Source organism: Pseudophryne corroboree, chromosome 4 (genome assembly GCF_028390025.1).
Source record: "Pseudophryne corroboree isolate aPseCor3 chromosome 4, aPseCor3.hap2, whole genome shotgun sequence".
Lineage (NCBI taxonomy): Eukaryota > Metazoa > Chordata > Amphibia > Anura > Myobatrachidae > Pseudophryne > Pseudophryne corroboree.
The window spans coordinates 287,444,434-287,462,733 of record NC_086447.1 but is presented as its reverse complement, the minus strand read 5'-3'; positions in this window follow the sequence as shown (position 1 = coordinate 287,462,733).

Genomic DNA, 18,300 nt, shown 5'->3' with positions numbered 1-18,300 from the left:
CTGCGTCTGCACGTCTCCGTCCCATCTGCATGTCTTAGGTCGACACTCAAGTCGACCACTATTGGTCAACATGCATTAGGTCGATATCGTCACTAGGTTGACATGGCAAAGGTCGATACATGAAAAGGTCGACACGGTTTTCACATTTATTTTAATTTTTTTAACTTTTTCATACTTTACGTTCCATGTGGAATACAATTTGGAATAGTAACCTGCGAGCCATGCGAGGGGACACGGTGCACTAATTGGGGTTCCCAGTCATTTTACAATTAAAACAACACAAAAAAATGAAGAAGAAAAAACAAAAAAAAACCCTCATGTCTACCTTTTTTCATGTCGACCTTTCCCATGTCGACCTAATGACTGTATCAAACTATTTCAGGTGTCAACCTAGTCACTGTCGACCAATAGTGGGTGACCTAATGACTGTCGACCTAGTTACTGTCGACCCAACAATCAACACCCCTTTTAAACAAAAGTGGAAACAGACAGATTACTCCCACCTGCAAGTCTAAAAACATTTTTCCCACTAATAAAGCACCCCAATATACCTGGTCATACTTTGTACCCCAATTTCCATCACTTTGCATTTTTTGGCCCCAAAGATTATTGGCTAATTAAAAATAATTAAAAACTTACAGTATAAGTGCCTAATAAACCAGATTATCTTAAAATAGGGATTTTGCAGTACTTATCACCTGCTCAGAGATGGTGAAAAGAAATCTGCGATAAACCAGGGCAGGCAGGTGAGCATACTCAGAGAGAGTTATCGCCGATAATATTATAGGATACTGAATTACCGCATAAAAATTCAGAAAGCCTGGATTTAAAAACGTCCACTACAGGCGCAGAATGTGCAGGCCTTGTTTCCTTAGTGCTTGGAGTGAGCTGATCCCACCAGAATGTGGGCATTTGTGGTGAGACACAAGCCCTCTCACCACAGCATATATATATATATATATATATATATATAACCTATATACTTATAGAGAACGTGGGAGAAAGGGCAAGTAACTTGACCCGATGGGAAAACCTGAAAACCTGCCAAGATGCCAATAGTCAGGCAGACTCTCAGTCAGGCAAAACAGGCAACAATCCCTGAAGAGTTCTTTTCTGAATGGTGATGAGCAGCCGAAGACCACAGTTAGGATGTACAAGAAGCAAGGTACTTTGCAAGGATATACATCCAAGATACCAGGATACTGGCAGTTGAAAAACTGATATTGGAATCCCGAACAGGTTAACATCCCAGCTTTGGAATCCCAACAGCTGGAATTCTGAAGGTAAGTATAGCCGGGAGGGTTAGGGTTTGGCTGCGAGGTGGTGGTATGTTTAGGCAGCACCCGGAGAAGGATAGAGGTAGGTTGTGGAAGGGGGGTTGGGTTAGGTTGCGGGAACAGTGGGGTTAGGCACCACCGGTGTAGGTTATGTTTAGGCACTAAGGGGGAGGGGGAGGGCTAGGCTGCGGAAAGGGAGGGTTAGGGTTAGGCAGTGGTAAGGGAAGGTCAGGGGTAGGGGGAAGAGTTAGAATACTTACCTCGCTCCTGTCATGATTGTGACCATCGGGATGCAGGCGTTGGCATCCCATCTGCCGGTCAGGCATTCCGATCCCCTTTGCAAGTACCGAAGCATGAAGCTTACATGAAGCTCTCCTGTGAACCCGGAAATTATAGGAGACTTATGATAAGCACCTTTGTCCATTACAGCTGGTAGGAGCACCCCTGTTAAATATTTGTGGATTTTGTTATATTTATACAGTATGAATGTTGTTACTTTTAAACGTTATACAGTACCATATCATTAAACCTGATATTAGATTTTAAATGGAATAATGCTACAGTATGTTGATGTCCCTTTTTTATCATATTTTAATCATTAACATAGAATGATCTATGAGGAGATGACATTTGGGATTTACAGAAATTGAGATTTGCCTACAAGCCTAGTGGGGCTCTAGTAAGCTTAATATCTACACCTGTGACACACTTTCAATGATTTGATTCATCACCTGAAAAATCTATTTGCTCTCCATCTGTGGTGTTAAGACTGAAAAACACAGCTATCCGACAGTCACAAGGGGATTAAAATGTTTTATTACGATTCATGTACTAAATATATATTCATTTTATTTGCTTAAACCATTGAAAAATCCTGTATGAGCAAAAGGAATCTGGGCTTGGGAAGTTGGGAGAATCTGCAGCATTGTACATAATGTTTGAGGTGAAACAACAGACAGTCGACGTGAAGGCTACTGTATGCAGAACAAAATATACAGCTTAGACAATAGAGGACAGAGAAATAACATCAGGATTAAAGGACTTCTTGAGGATATTTCCACACATGGATAGATGCCCTCACTAAAATGTTTGGAGAAATCCTGAATTTAGGGCCTAATTTAGACCTGATCGCTGCTGTGCGTTTTCAAACAGCAACCGATCAGGTCTGAACTGCGCATGCAGCCCTGCAATCGCCTCTGCCTAATTGACAGGAAGAGGCGGTTGCTGGGTGTGAGAGGACGGACCGGCAGCATTTAGCCACCATTTTAGGGGCGCATTCCATGCAATGCAGGCATGCCCAGACCATGCGGGAGGTGGGCCATGGCGGCTGCGTGACATCATGTGCAGTCGCTGCGAGCCGAACAGCGACGAGTAGCTCCCTGCCAGTGCGCAGGAGCTGCGCTGGTAGGGAGCTAATCATCAAGGCCCTCATTCCGAGTTGTTCGCTCACAAGCTGCTTTTAGCAGCATTGCACATGCTAAGCCACCGCCTACTGGGAGTGAATCTTAGCTTAGCAGAATTGCGAACAAAAGATTCTCAAAATTGCGAATAGAAATTTCTTAGCAGTTTCTGAGTAGCTCGACACTTACTCTGCCACTGCGATCAGTTCAGGCAGTTTCGTTCCTGGTTTGACGTCACAAACACAGCCAGCGTTCGCCCAGACACTCCCCCGTTTCTCCAGCCACTCCCGCGTTTTTCCCAGAAACGGCAGCGTTTTTTCATACACACCCATAAAACGGTCAGTTTCCGCCCAGAAACACCCATTTCCTGTCAATCACATTACGATCACCAGAACGAAGAAAAAACCTCATAATGCCGTGAGTAAAATATCAAACTTCTTAGCAAATTTACTTGACGCAGCCGCAGTGCGAACATTGCGCATGCGCAGTTAGCGGAAAATCGCACCGATGCGAAGAAAAATAATGAGCAAACAACTCGGAATGAGGGCCCAAGTACAAAAGCATTGTCGCTGTGCGATACTTTTGTACTTGTGTGGCGGGGCAGAGCCAGACATGCGGGGAGGAATAGCCCTCTGCTGGGCATCCCCCCAGATGTCAGAGTAACTGATTGTAGCCGTGCAAAATTTTGCACGGCTTCGGTCAAGTCTGAATTAGGCCCATAGATCCTAGTTATGCCATCACATTTGACGGGGCTCATCAGGCTCTGAGATCAAAAGGGCAGACAGGTAAACATACTCACATTGTGATTTGTTGACTCCACTACTCGGAACCGGGATAAGGGGGTCATTCCGACCCGATCGCATGCTGCAATTGTTCGCAACGGTGCAATCGGGTCTGAACTGCGCATGCGCCGTGACTGCAATACGCAGGCGCGTCGCTGCCCGGCGACGGGAAACGCCGGGCAGCATGGAACCTTACTAAGAACGTGATCGCAGCGGTGATCGCAAGGTGATTGACAGCAAGGAGTCATTCCTGGGTGCCAACTGCCCGTTTTCTGGGATAGCCGTGGAAAACGCAGGTGTGTCCTGGCATTTGCAGAGCGGGTGTCTGACGCCATTTCCGGGACCTCACTGGCTAAGTAAGTTCAGAGCTACTCAGAAACTGCACAAAAATTTTTTGCACAGCACAAGCGATCACACACTTGCTAAGCTAAAATACACTCCCCCATAGGCTGCGACTATCTGATCGCACGGCTACAAAAAACTGCTACCGTGCGATCAACTCGGAATGAGGGCCTAAGGCTTGTGGGTCTCTGGGTCAACTTGGTTGTGTTGGCCACACTAACAAAATTGTTCTCAAGCCCACTCTATCCATTGCTGTGGACAGAGGAGTAGGAAAGATGTGTAAGGGATCCACTCATGTGCAGTAGGCTCATGTCAGAGCTCTCTTCGGGTTTCACTCTAGTTGTTTCACAATAAGAGGACATTTTTCAGTGGTGCTGTGTAAACTATTTTAATTGAATATAAGGATTGTTAATGCATAAGATTAATATTGTGTTGCTTTTTGGCTAAATTTAACAGTGTCACAGTGTAACTAGAGGCATATATCAGGTGCAAATACATACAAACAATTAAAAGTACAGAGGTGGCAGAAAGGGAAAGAGTGTTTAAAGTCCAATGATGAGCTCTGAATGTTCAATAGGTACATTCCCTCTTTAAGTGTTGTGAGAACTGTTAATGGGGCAAGTAGTGGACAAATATCCTTTGGCTATAAGGGAGTACTTTGTAGTCAGTAAATGGTTACCCATAGAGCCCTGCAGTAGCCACCATGGGGTCCCTTCTGCAAACACAGCACTCCCGGCAGATGACAAGGTCCAGAACCCACAGCCAGGGAGGATTGGCTTGTAGGGTTTCTAGCTGGGCTGGAGTTAAGGAGTGCAACCTGGGACTCAGCTGATCTCTAATTAGCAGCAGTGGGTTCATTTCAGTGAGGGATCAGTGGGAGCAGACTAGTCACTGGAATTGGCTTCATGGGAATCAGCCAGTTACATTGTGGTTGCAATGCCTCCAGTAACACCTCTTTCAGGTCTTAGTGACCACTGGTTATAGCAGATAAGTAGAGGCAACACAGAGGACACCTACTGCTTACCTGCATCAGCCAGCGGGTGCCAGGAGGAAATCCTTAGGAGACTTATGTGGTCTTGAAGATGTAGAATTCGATGGCAACATAATCCAAATTTTCCAGAATATATTATGCTCATACTTCAGCAATGCAGATTGTTGAAAGCCCTGACTGAGGAGGTTAATAAACATGAAATTAAATATTCTTGAAGATTTCTGCTTACTCTTCAAGTGCTGCATGATGAGATGTCACACACCCTAAAGGCCCCTACTGATTTCAGCGGCTTTTGTACTGCCCAGAGCCGCAACAAGATCACAATTCCAGACTACAGTGGCAAGTTCTTGTACTCCCTATGACTCTCCCTGCAGGCCTCCCTCAATGTGAGGGATGGGAGATGGTGCACTGCACAAGCTTGATGTGCTCCACTAGGATAGTACCAGCACGTGTGTAATCATCCTCCTCAACTGCTGGTGGCTGATCTAATTCTTAGTTTGTCTAATATTTATTGCTTTAGTTTCATAAGAGGTGCTTCTTATCTCTCATATGATGTGAGATATGATCTGTTGTACGTTACCTCTTCCTCCAGGGGCAGTTAAAAATATTTCCTTTTGTTCTATTATGTTATTGTGTTACTCTTAATTTCTGTGTGTTCCCCCTTCATGTTTTTTCTTCTTCCTACCTTTTAAGTTGGTAATATGATACTTTGACAGGGTCCTTCACCCTTAAGCAGTGAAATCATCATATGCTCTCTCCTCTAACGGCTTCATGCTGTGGCAACTTCCCTATGTATTGTTCTGTAAATGGCAGGGAGATGAATACAGTATACCCGAGAAGAGAACACAGGTATTTTACTCCCCGAAGCTTTATAGGACTGATATACTACTTTTTGAACGGGGAGATCTGGCCAGCATACCGACATTTGGGTTGCTGGCAGTCAGAATCCCAACACTGGTCAAGACAGATTCAAGGATCCTGACATGGATGACAATGCAGGCTATGGAATCCTGACATTTGGCATCCTTATTGTAAGTATGCCGGGGAGGATAAGTTTTAAGCTACGGGGAGGTGGGGGGATAGTTAGGTTTAGCCACTAAGCAGGGACAGTTAGGCTGTGGAAAGGTAGGGTTAGGCTATGGGTAGGGAGGATTAGGTGCTAGATTGGGAAAATTAGAATACATACTGTACCTAGCAGGTGTCTGGATTCTGTATATCGGGATGCCACTGTCTGTATTCTGACCACCAGCATTCCAAGTGCGATATCACAAAGGTCCTTGTTTGTCTACGATGCTGTTGTTTACTGACAAAGCCTTCAAACAAGTTGATTAGGACTTTGTGGCCAGGGTGCTGGGACATATGGAGTTGTGTCCAAGCTGCTATAATTGCAAGCTGACTTTATATACCGTACTATGGGGGTCATTCCGAGTTGTTCGCTCAATATTTTTTTCTCGCAACGGAGCGATTAGTCGCTAATGCGCATGCGCAATGTCCGCAGTGCGACTGTGCCAAGTAAATTTGCTATGCAGTTAGGTATTTTACTCATGGCATTACGAGTTTTTTTCTTCGTTCTGGTGATCGTAATGTGATTGACAGGAAGTGGGTGTTTCTGGGCGGAAACAGGCCGTTTTATGGGTGTGTGTGAAAAAACGCTACCGTTTCTGGGAAAAACGCGGGAGTGGCTGGAGAAACGGAGGAGTGTCTGGGCGAACGCTGGGTGTGTTTGTGACGTCAAACCAGGAACAACAAGCACTGAACTGATCGCACTGGAAGAGTAAGTCTCGAGCTACTCAGAAACTTCACAGAGAAGTCTTTTCGCAATATTGCAAATCTTTCGTTCGCAATTTTACTATGCTAAGATTCACTCCCAGTAGGCGGCGGCTTAGCGTGTGCAAAGCTGCTAAAAGCAGCTTGCGAGCGAACAACTCGGAATGAGGGCCCATTACTCCTCTTTTGCTAGAGTCAAAATTGTCTCCAATGTACCAGCATACAAGGGTAATACCGAGTCACATTAGTTAATATTTTGGAATAAACTAGAGGCTCCGCAGATTAGCATTGAATTTGGACTGAGGAGCAGGAGATGTGCATCTCAACAAACATGGGTGATCATTCCGAGTTGTTCGCTTGCTAGCAGTTTTTAGCAGCCATGCAAACGCTATGCCGCCTCCCACTGGGAGCGTATTGTAACTTAGCAGAAGTGCGAACGAAAGGATTGCAGAGCGGCGGCAATATTTTTTGTGCAGTTTTAGAGTAGCTCAATACCTACTCAGAGCTTGCGATGACTTCAGACAGTTCAGTTCCTGTTTTGACATCACAAAAAAGCCCTGCGTTCGCCCAGTCACGCCTGCGTTTTTCCTGGCATGCCTGCGTTTTTTCGAACACTCCCTCAAAATGGTCAGTTGACACCCAGAAACGCCCAATTGACCTTGTGTGAAACTACATCATTTGTTGTAATAGTACGTCACGCGTGCTCATTGTGCCACATACGCATGCGCAGAAGTGCCATTTTTTTGCCTCATCGCTGCACAGCAAAAGAATGCAGCTAGCGATCATCTTGGAATGACCACCATAGCTCCATGGCAACCCACTCTACCTACTGTAAACTTTCCCACACTACCTAAATATTCCAAAAACAGTCCACTTTTCTTTGGAATCATGCCTCTGTTTCTTTACTGTTTTCCCCTTTATCCTAATTTCTTTATAACCCTCACTTTCCCCCTGGATTAGATGCAAGAGTATTGAAACATTGGTTTGGTGTTGTAATGTACAGGACTGGAAAACTCATAGACTCTAGAGGTATATGCACTTTTACATCCTGGGTTAAACTTGGAGCCTCCCCATAACTGAGAAATGGAGGATTACAGGTCACCATTTCTTACACATGATTATTGCCCATGCAGCTCTTAATATGAGACCTTATGTGTTTTGAGCAATTATGTATAAACCCTTAGCATCCTGTACATGCTATCTCCCAGCTCTACAATCTCCTTCTGGAGATCCTACATCTATATATGCTGTAGCACACTTTATGAGACCCTGGATAAGTGGCTTGGTGAAGAGCTACAGTAGGGCTAAGAAGATAGCAAAAAATTTCCAGCTGACACATGAGAACAGTCCGAGATGTTTGAAGCTTTCTGGGATTTTTTGGCTACTACTGACGCTTCATAGAACACTTTGCAGAAGTGGCCGCCCCATTACATGAACTCTTAATGAGCAGATCTGGCCTTGAAAGGAAAGGGTCATCTTTTGTTAATTGTGGCAAAGAACAACAGGCTTTTGACAAGCTGAAGACCGTAGCTCCTTTACTTGCCTACCCCAATTATGACAAACCCTTTCAGGTGTATACTGATGCCAGTCACCGGGGACTGGGGGCTGTGCTGTCTCAGCGACAGGTTGGGCATGAGAGAGTTATTGCATATGCCAGTAGGGGCCTGCACAGGACTGAGTGGAATGGTAAAAATTACATAACCTTTAAGCTAGAACTGCTTGCTCTCATCTGGGCCATCACTGAAAAATGTAAAGACAACCTAGCTGCCATTTATCATCATAACAGATAATAATCATTTAGCTTATCCAGATACTGCTTGATTAGGAGCCCTTGAACAGAGATGGGTATCCCGTCTGGCCAATTTCAGTTACACTGTGTCCTATAGAAGTGGAAAGTCAAACGGTAATGCTGATGCACTGTCACGGCTACCCACCACAGATGTGGCTGAGGAAAGTAGGGACGTAAACGAAGATGTTGAGATTCCAATGTTCAAACCCTCGAGAATGGAGAGGACTGTCACTTCAGACCCCTTGCCTGTGTCAAACAATATGCATTCTGAGGGACTTCAGTGTGATGCCTCCACTATTGACTGGGCAGGAATCCAGCAGCAAAGTCCAGTGTTAAAAGAACTTATGGCCTTACTACGATGGCAGCGCCAATTGAAAAAAGGCCAACAAGCCAAAGCGGATCTGGAGCTAATGAAATTGTTGAGGCATCGTGACTGCATTCAACTGAACCATGGCCTTCTAGTGCACATTAGCATAGACCCTGGAACTTATCAGACTATAACTTAAGTTATAGTTCCAAGAGATAGTGCCACTCTCCTGCTTGAAGCCTATCATGATAAATCGGGGCAGTTTGGCACCCAAGAGATGGAAGCAATATAAAGGAGAATATATTTCTGGAGGGATGACATCGAGGAATGGTGCCGTGACTGTGTGCCATGCAACCTTAAGAGACATCCTAATCTTAATCAGAAGGACCCTCTACACCCGATCAAGAGTCAATATCCATTGCAGATCGTCGCTATGGACCGTGTCAAACTTGAGCCCAGTACCAGCAGTTATCAATATGCTCTGACTATGACTGGTCATTACAGTTAGTTCCTGGTGGTGGTTCCAGCCAAAGATCTCACCACGAAGTACACTGCTGAACTGTTTCTCAAATACTTTCTCAGACATTATGGGTATCTGTATTCTTACCGACCAAGGCCCTGCCTTCGAGTCACAACTGTTCTATGTACTTTGCTCTTACTATTGCTGCCGCAAAACTAGAACCACGGCTTACCATCCACAGGGGAATGGACTGTGTGAGTGAGCTAATCAAACTATTATTGGAATGTTAAGAAATCTATCATGGGAAGATCGGGCCAAGTGGACGACCCTATTGCCTGAGCTCACTTACCTGTATAATAATGCTGGACACTGTTCCACGGGATTTACACCTTATTATCTCATGTTCGACCAACAGGGCAAACTACCCCAAGACTTTCAGTTGAATTCCCCATCGACCCGTTCTGAAAAGCTTCAAACTGACTGGGTCCGTGAACATCAACGGAGGATCAAAATAGCTCGAGTATTCGTAGAAAAGAAAGTAGAAATTGTTCACAACGTCAAGAGAGGGACTACAATGAACATATCCGGCCTGCGCCTCTAAAAGTGGGAGATATTGTCTGGAGGAAGAGGAATCATCGCTATAGCAAACTGGATACCATGTGGGAACCTTTCCCTTACATTGTGATCAGTGTATCGGAAGGTGAGCGATATACTTATGAAGTTCGCCAAGACTCAGGGGTACCGATCAGTGCAATGTCTCGTGATCAATTCAAATGCACTACTGCACAAATTCCTGAGGAAGAACAGGACTTGTCTGTTATAGAAGGGCAGGAAACCCTCCAGGGTGTTCCATTGCATGACCCCATAAAAACTTCTGACATTCATGAGTGGTGCAGTTCTGATGAACTTGGTAAAATGGTCAGAACCAGAACCCATTGAAGAGATATCCTTGGCACATGGTGATCAGCTTTGTATTGAGCATTCCCAGGTTAGGGGTGAGGTATCTACCCTGGTCATCAGAAGGTCAGAACACAATACTAGAGGCACATTACCTCTAAGGTACAGAGATTGAATCAGCCAGATCGGTATATGTACTATAGTGATCAATTCAAGTGAAGAGGCCTGAATTGGTCCATAGATATAAAGAGAATCCAGTAGGTGAGTCAAATAGAAACTGCATTATATTACCGTTTTTTGATGTATGAAAACTGTTAATGAAATGTTAAAGGCCAATTTCTTTATTGTATGTGGGAAATGTCAGATGCATTGGGACACGCATAATTCTAGTATGGTCGTATGTGGCACCCCACAAAAAGAACCATCTTCTCTTGTACATTTACTGTAAAGTGACTTATTTATATTTATACTGTATATATATATATATATATATATATATGCACCAGATCTATTGTAATAGTATATGTAGATATAAATGCATAAGATGCCCTGTATGTTATGCCCCTTATACGTTGTGACAGTGGGGTATGTCGTCAGCCATCCTGTGGCCACAACATGCATTGGTGTCAGTGTAAAATAAGGGACTAAGCACCCAGTGAAGCCAGCACATGTGGAGAATGTAGCGCCCCATCATGGCTGCCATGGGCCATGGTGCGACTTTTGTGCCCCTTCCCCTGCTGAATGCATCTATGACTGGACACTATTAAACTTACAGCAGGGATAGGGCTGCCTGTGCCTTGAGTGCTGTGTCTGGCATAGGGACACTGACCAATAAGCAACAGGCATATTGATCCCAGAGAGAGAGAGAGAGAGAGAGAGAGAGAGAGAGAGAAACAGCTTGTGCAGTGGCAGTTGCAGCTGTCTTCAGAGACAGTTGGCAGTTGGGCAGCAGCCATCTTAGAAGGACTCAGAGCAGCAACTTGGAGCAGAGGCAGCTGCTGGTGTGTGACAGGAGTGTTGTACAGCTTTTGTAAAGCCAGATTCTATTCCCGGTGACCAGAGATCTTCATTGTAGCAGCCAATCAGTAATACCAGCCTCATGCGGGGATCCCACTGCTTCCAGTGGTGCTGGCTGACAAGCATCTGACAGAGCAGAACAGTGATGATGGGCTCTACTGACTGTGTAGCTGGAAACTAGGCCACGCAGCCTACTCTCCCTTTTGAAGGACAACCTTGGAGGTAGCCCTGCTTTGGAGTAACAGACAGTGGGAGGAGCAGAGACAGTGTCTTGCTGCAGCTGCAGACAGAGGTCAGCTTATGATGGTTAATTGAGGCCAACCTAACCCTTGTATCACAGGTCAGTAACACTGCTGCACTAGCCACACATCACAATTTTCCTCAGGGACAAAAGACAGTTTAGCTGCTTACATTGTATCTTAGCTCAAATGCTACAGGCAAGCATAGTTTTGGAACATAAAGCTGCATAAGTACTTTATAAATGCAATTCCATTCAGCAGCTAGTTTTATACAAGGACACCATTAATTGACTACAGTTGTTAATCTGCAGTTAAAGGAGCATCAGCATTGCAGGGAGCATAGTGATACAGTACTTCCTCTCTCTCCACTTGCAATTTATAGACATCACTGTCACACAGCTATACAGGGAAACTGTCAGCTAAGGACAGATATTTTTTTCACAGAAGTTATACGGAGGTAGTTACAGGGTAGCAATGCTGTCTGACTGTTGCCTTGCTCTTTGTATTTCAGTCAGTCTAGTCCTGCAAGAGCTATATATTTTATATAAGACTGTGAACTTTCAAAACTGTGATCACCGAATAAGGAGCTACAGTATAGCTATTATGACTGAGTTCTGCAACATGAACTATTTAATGGACATAAACAAGTACATGGGACCCCACTAGTAATGCAATATCTATGTTATTACTTTTGTTACTTTTATTAGTTCATTAAGATTGTTGGTGGTGGATAATACATTCTGTAATGTTTTGTGGTAATGTGTATTGCATGCACAAAGTGTTATTATACATTGTGATAACTACTTCTAAGCTTTGCAGTAGAGAAAAGGTTACCCAGAAGCATTCCAGCTAAATAAAAACTACTGAGGAGCAACTGTGTAATTAATGTCTGTGCCAATTGTAATTTGAACTATATTGTGAATTGCCAGGGAAACATACTCCCTAATACTTACCTGTAAATTGTAACTTTCCATGTGATACTTACCCCAAGTGTCACACACACACAGAGCGATATGTACTAACTTTCTGAGCGATTTTGACTATATAGTCAAAATCTCTCAGCTATATCGCTACGTGTGTATGGACCTTTAGATTTGGGTGGGGTGTGTTCAAACTGAAATCTAAATTGTAGTGTAAAAATAAAGCAGCCAGTATTTACCCAGCACAGAAACCAAATAACCCACCCAAATCTAGCTCTCTCTGTAAATGTTATATCTGTCCCCCCTGCAGTGCACATGGTTTTGCCCAATTACTAACAAACTTGCTGCTGCGATCAACTCAGAATTACCCCAATGGTTTTGCCCAACTGCTAACAAATTTGCTGCTGCGATCAACTCTGAATTACCCCCAAAGTGTTTTCTTTCAGAAACCACCAACAGAAGACGTATATTGCTTAAAACAGGTTAACAGCTATGATTACTGAGGATTATTTCTGAAAATGTAATTAATAAGAAGCAAAACATTCAAAGACCAGCTTAATTTTTATCCTTAAATCAAGTACTGTATTAAATCTGTGAAGGGAAATAGCAGCAGAACTAATCTGCCTATGTATGTTCAAATACACTGAACATCCAAAATTGAATGCTCCTTGTTGTTGCATACTGATCTACCTCTGTGTAACTTCTTCTACAAACATACAAAGAGAGCCATGCACCTTTTTGATGGCTTTCTTACCTCTATATCTGTCTGTTATGTTTTACCCAAATCTATACATAGAAGACCCCCCCCCCACTTACAAGGATATGCGCCAGAAAAGGATAATTAAACTAAAATAAAACAATGTATTTAACACACATGAATATTCATAAAAGAACACATAATATGTAACCAAATTGATATTATCTCAAGGCAATCAAGATAGCAGATATACTGTATATAGGGCATACAGTATATGTATATATATATACACTGCTCAAAAAAAATAAAAGGAACACTTAAACAACACAATGTAACTCCAAGTCAATCACACTTCTGTGAAATCAAACTGTCCACTTAGGAAGCAACACTGATTGACAATCAATTTCACATGCTGTTGTGCAAATGGAATAGACAACAGGTGGAAAGTATTGGTAATTAGCAAGACACCCCCAATAAAGGAGTTGTTCTGCAGGTGGTGACCACAGACCACTTCTCAGCTCCTATGCTTTCTGGCTGATGTTTTGGTCACTTTTGAAACCTGGCGGTGCTTTCACTCTAGTGGTAGCATTTGACGGAGTCTACAACCCACACAAGTGGCTCAGGTAGTGCAGCTCATCCAGGATGGCACATCAATGCGAGCTGTGGCAAGAAGGTTTGCTGTGTCTGTCAGCGTAGTGTCCGGAGCATGGAGGCGCTACCAGGAGACATGCCAGTACATGAGGAGATGTGGAGGAGGCCGTAGGAGGGCACAATCCAGCAGCAGGACTGTTACCTCCGCCTTTGTGCAAGGAGGAACAGGAGGAGCACTGCCAGAGCCCTGCAAAATGACCTCCACCAAGCCACAAATGAGCATGTGTCTACTCAAACGATCAGAAACAGACTCCATGAGGGTGGTATGAGGGCCTGACGTCAGCAGGTGGGGGTTGTGCTTACAGCCCAACACCGTGCAGGACGTTTGGCATTTGCTAGAGAACACCAAGATTGGCAAATTCGCCACTGGCGCCCTGTGCTCTTCACAGATGAAAGCAGGTTCTCACTGAGCATATGTGACAGACGTGACAGAGTCTGGAGACGCCAAGGAGAACGTTCTGCTGCCTGCAACATCCTCCAGCATGACCGGTTTGGCAGTGGGTCAGTAACGGTGTGGGGTGTCATTTCTTTGGGGGGCCTCACAGCCCTCTATGTGCTTGCCAGAGGTAGCCTGACTGCCATTAGGTACTGAGATGAGATCCTCAGACCCCTTGTGAGACCATATGCTGGTGCATTTGGCCCTGGGTTCCTCCTAATTCAAGACAATGCTAGACCTCATGTGGCTGTAGTGTGTCAGCAGTTCCTGCAAGATGAAGGCATTGATGCTATGGACTGGCCCGCCCATTCCCCAGACCTGAATCCAATTGAGCACATCTGGGACATCATGTCTCACTCCATCAACCAATGCCACGTTGCACCACAGACTGTCCAGGAGTTGGCGGATGCTTTAGTCCAGGTCTGATAGGAGATCCCTCAGGAGACCATCCGCCACCTCATCAGGAGCATGCCCAGGCATTGTAGGGAGGTCATACAGGCACGTGGAGGCCACACACACTACTGAGCCCCATTTTGACTTGTTTTAAGGACATTACATCAAAGTTGGATCAGCCTGTAGTGTGTTTTTCCACTTTAATTTTGAGGGTGACTCCAAATCCAGACTTCCATGGGTTAATAAATTTGATTTCCATTGATCATTTTTGTGTGATTTTGTTGTCAGCACATTCAACAATGTAAAGAACAAAGTATTTAATAAGAATATTTCATTCATTCAGATCTAGGATGTGTTATTTTAGTGTTCCCTTTATTTTTTTTGAGCAGTGTGTATATATATATATATATCCTTCCAAGGCAGCCCCCATACTCCCATTACCTAGTTTCACAGGAGGCTTAGAAGGTGATTAAAGCATAAGGATACGTTTTGGGTGCTACATGGAGGCTTAATACACACAGCGCTGACAATCCTCAGGATATCTTTCTATATATATATTTGTTTATATATATATATATATATATATATTGTTTTTTTTTTATATATATATATATATATATATATATATAGTACAGTATTTCCCCAGACAGGAAGCTTTGATAAGACCTCCTGCCAGGCGTGACAAGCCTAGTGACTCAGGGGCAGATTTATTAAGCTCTGTGAAGTGATAAAGTGGAAGGTGATAAAGGACCAGCCAATCAGATCCAAACTGCCATGTCACAGGCTGGGATTAAAAAATGACAGTTAGGAGCTGACTGGCTGGTCCTTTATCACCTTCCAATTTATCACTTCACCGAGCTTAATAAATCAGCCCCTCATAGAGGGATGCACCAGTAAACAAAAACCTGTACTGAAATCGTAACACAGTAATATAGTTGGGACACAACAATAATTAATATCAAGCTTGGAAATGAGTAATATGTTCAGTAGGCAAAATAATGCTGGCAAATAGATAAACCTTAGGGGTATAACAGAGACCTGTGAGTTCGCCAAATGGGACCACACATATAGTGAGATAGGTGATGATAAAATGTATATATACAGTGACATAGGTGTTAGTGGAAGAATTCTCTGAATTAGAGTCCAAATCAAAGACCTCAAATACATATTTTCTAGATGAAAGGTATATGAGCACTCATAGCTTAAGCTTAAAGAGATAAATTAGCAAACTTTATTTCAGAAAAATTGATAGAGCGTTATTTTCATTCATGCCCCTTGGGGCAATAGTTTCCAAACTAAAGATCCAAAAACTTTCCTTCTTCCTTACAGGAGAGCACGGTCACCACCCCATACCGGTGGGGGATCCAGTCTATCAATTTGGACCTCAGGTCTGAGACCTGGTGTCGCAGGTTCATAAAGTGTCGGGCTACTGGTAGTTTGGCGGTGCCTGATGCGATTGCCTGATTAATAGAAGTTCTATGGTTGGCCATCCTGTCGCGGAATCATCTGGTGGTCATTCCTACATAGTAAAGGCCACAAGGGCATGTTAGAATATACACAATGTGGTCCATAGTACAATGTAGTTTATACTTGATGGAAATCGGTCATCCTGTATGTGGGTGTGGGAACGTCGGGCCTATCAGCATGCCCCTGCACGTGGTACAGCCAGTGCACTTCAAGCAACCAGGTCTCCTTTCATGAAGCCATGTGGTGGTAACAGGCGTGCTGTTACCAGCCATAGGTCTGAGTAGAAGTTGTTTGAGATTGGCGGCTTTGCGATACACCATCATAGGCGGGGGACTTCTTTTTAATCTAAGGTGAGCATCCGTGGTAAGGATGGGCCAATTTTTTTTGATCACACCACTGATAAAATTGGATAGATTGTCATATGTAGTTGTGAAAACCATGCGGTCTGATGTTGTCATACGCTGCGTGTCAGTTATGGGCGCATTGAACTTACTTCTGGCTTTAGCTAAGCATCTTACTACTGTTTTCTTCCCATACCCACGTTCAAGGAAGCGTGTCGTCATTTCCCGGTGTTGTTCTTCCATGATTTCTTTATTGGAATTGTTACGCATCACTCTCAAATACTGGGATATTAATAAGTTGTCCTTAAGAGCCGGCGGATGCTGACTGCTTGATAGTAGTAAAGTGTTCCTGTCAGAGTGTTTTCTAAAGAGTTTGTATGAATATAGCCTCCTTCCAATGTAACCATGATATCAAGAAAATTAATATGATGTACATCGATTTGATGAGTAAATTTGAACGGGTTGTCCAACCTGTACAAGGATGTAACTGTATCATTGAATGAATCGATAGTCCCATTCCACAGCAGAAAGATATTGTTGATAAATCGTTTGTAGAACAGTATTTGTGTACCATAAACGGGTAGAATATGAGCTTGTTCATAGGCGGTCATAAAGATGTTAGCATAGGCTTGTGCCAAATTAGAGCCCATTGCTGTTCCTGAGCATTGCAGATATTATTTCCCTTGGTACAGAAAGTGATTATGTTTAAGGACCAAACTTGCAAGGTCTAGAATAAAGCTCACAGGTGGACCGACGGGAGGTTGGAGTAACAGAGCATCTCGAAGCGTCAATAGGCCTGGTCATTGGGAATAATGGTATAAAGGGAACTGACGTCCATAGTTGCCAACAGAATATTGCCCATCCCCCGAGGGAGGGTGGAGAGTTTGTGTAAAAAATCGGTGGTGTCTCGCACATAGCTTTCACTCTGTTGTACTATGGGTTGCAAAAATGACTCGATATATATTGCCAGAGGCTGTAAGAGTGAATTTCTGGCTGAGATAATGGGCCTATCGAGTGGGTGTGAGAAAGTTTTATGGATTTTGGGGAGGGTGTAGATAATAGGACATACAGGGTGTTCTACAGTTAAGAACTCAAATATATCTTTGTCAATGAAGTGTGATTTAAGCCCTACCATTAGCAGGCGATCCACTGATTACCATTCAGACAGGTGTATGTGGTGTCATCAGCTAATTGTCTCAGGATCTCTGCATCATACTCTGTCCAATCCTGTATAACAACTGCACCCCCCTTGTCGGCAGGCCTAACTACTATGCTGGTGTCCTGTTTGAGTGAGGTGTGGGCTTGCCGTTCTATGTTGGAAAGGATGTCAAACCGCTTAGTAGGGGGGGGGCAAGTGTATATAATTTTCAACAAGACGAATTAAGGTTTTAATGCTTGGATTGGAGGAGGTTGGGTCGAATGTAGATGGTTTTCGAAATTGTGTTGTGCTGGTGACAATATCTGAGGCAAAATGTTCGCGTAATCTGAGTTTCTGACCGAATTTGTATATATCAACAGCGGTGTTAAAGTGCTGGTGAGGGGAGGTAGGTACGAATGAGAGACCCCTCGATAGGAGTTTTATTGTGGCATCATCAAGTGTCTTACTGGATAAATAAAAAACTAGGTCCGGGTCTTGTCTCTGCATCTGCACCATGTATCGCCCCTTCCTTGGATGCGGTCTCTGCACACTGAAGCGGGAGGCAGATTGGGTTTGGTCTAAAAAAGGCCTATGGGGTGGATGGCTGTCTGATAACTCTGTATAAGAGGCAGAGGCTGAAGATCCAAAGTCGTTAGTGTAAAATTGTCTACAACCTTGTCTGCATGGTCAGAAGGGCCTATGTGTCCTATTGGGTCTGGAGTTACCCATCAACCACATGTAGACCATATGGTTTTGATAGTCAGATACAACAGTGGATAGTTTACTGTGTTTGAATGCAGTAATCTCCTTTTTGTAAATGTCTATCTGCATCTGTAGTTTATCAATCAAATTGCAGGTTTTGTCATTCCCAATAGTCACCAGATGTGTGACATTGAAGGTGTCAATATGTGATTTCACCTTCTTTTATTCAATAGCAACCTCCTCAACAACCAACAGCATAAGATCTGGAGAACATTTGTTTAGGACCC